The sequence below is a fragment of the Euprymna scolopes genome, chromosome 18 (genome assembly GCF_053919585.1).
Source record: "Euprymna scolopes isolate OS-2025 chromosome 18, ASM5391958v1, whole genome shotgun sequence".
Taxonomy (NCBI): Eukaryota; Metazoa; Mollusca; class Cephalopoda; order Sepiida; family Sepiolidae; genus Euprymna; species Euprymna scolopes.
Window position 1 is genome coordinate 22367970 of NC_136499.1, and position 1712 is coordinate 22369681.

A 1712-nucleotide genomic window follows, 5' to 3' on the forward strand; every position below is an offset into this window, starting at 1 on the left:
TTAACCTTGAAAAATAGTGTGCACCATTCCTAGGTGGGGATCATCATCATGGGAAGTTTGGTTATGATCGGTTCAGTGGTGTTGGCTGTAGGAGAGTTGTACACAAATACACGCACACGAACGCTAATCCTTTATATATATATATATATATAGAGAGAGAGAGAGAGAGACAGACAGACAGACAGACAGACAGATACACAAATACACACACACGAACGCTAATCCTTTATATATATATATATATATATATATATATATATATATATATATAGAGAGAGAGAGAGAGAGAGAGAGAGAGAGAGAGAGAAAGAGATACACACACCCACCATGATGACTCCTCCACCATCTTGCTGTCGTCTGAAACGATGGTAACTCTCATCTCCGGAATCGTTTTGCCCAGCCACCAGGTCCATTGATGTTGTGTGGACCTCATAAGTGAAATACACCTTACTCATATTCATCTTTATATATTTATTTGCCAATTCCATTCTCAAACGTTTGTGTCTTGATGTAAGAGGAGTCGCTATAAGCGGAACTTTTACAGAATCCATTGTTTGAAGAATTGCATACTTTGTTGGTTTTGGTACGTCAGGACATTCAACTGCCGTGAAAATTGATTCGTTGTACTGTCCAGGTTTTCTACGCAGTAAAGCAATGTTCCTTAAATATCTGTTGGTGACAATCTTGACTATTCCAGCATCTTTCTTGGGAGAGTGTACTTCAGAAATCTTTACAGTACTAACGTGACGACCTATTATGTCCCTTTAGTCGTTTCCTGTATTATACTTTTTTCCACTTAATGATTTTAAATGTCTCGTTGTTGTTAACAAGTAAAAAAAAAAACTATTAATGCTGGCCAGCCTGAAATGAGTAAAAAGAAACGTAAATGTCTGTAAAGCGATTCACAACAGTATGTAAACCAATCAACTAATGGCATCATAATGTGCCAGAACAATTGGTTAATAGAGTAGTGAGTGAACTTAGTTTTTATTAGAAAGCTAGTTTCCTTGGTCGCATGTATGATCATATGTATTTACTATATACTAGCTGAACACACGGCGTTGCTCGGTCGTACAACATGATATTTTAATTAATGCAGATTGTGTATGTGTTATTATAGAATCAATCCTCTATTGATTATTATTATTATTATTATTATTATTATTATTATTATTATTATTATTATTATTATTATTATTATACGAGGAATAATTTGCCCGGTGGACTAATGCGCAAAAAATTAATTTAGATAAAAAATAATAATGATAATGTCGTTCATCAAATTCCGTCTGTGTTTGTTTACAATATCACGTCAGCTGATATTTGGGCTTGATGATGAATGCCCTGGAAACTCACTTCTGATTGATGTTTAGTTTTAAGATATGTAAACAAAGAAATGATTCGCCGTGATTTTAAAAGGTAATTTTTTTTTATTGTAAATTGAATTTATTAATAAGAAAGAAATTAAAATAAAATGAGCTTGAACACGGGATCATTCGATCATTATGGTATTATCTACCACTGAGCTATGTTTCCAGCTGTCAACAAATCTGTTTTTTACTAAGAAGAAATTGTTTATTGAGATTTTATTATCTCCCTTGTCGATGCAACATAAGATATTCCTCTGTAAAAATTCTTTTTATCTGTAAAAAAAAGACTATTTTTAGGACCGATTTTTTTCGATTTTCGGTACTTATCGGACGAATTTCTGG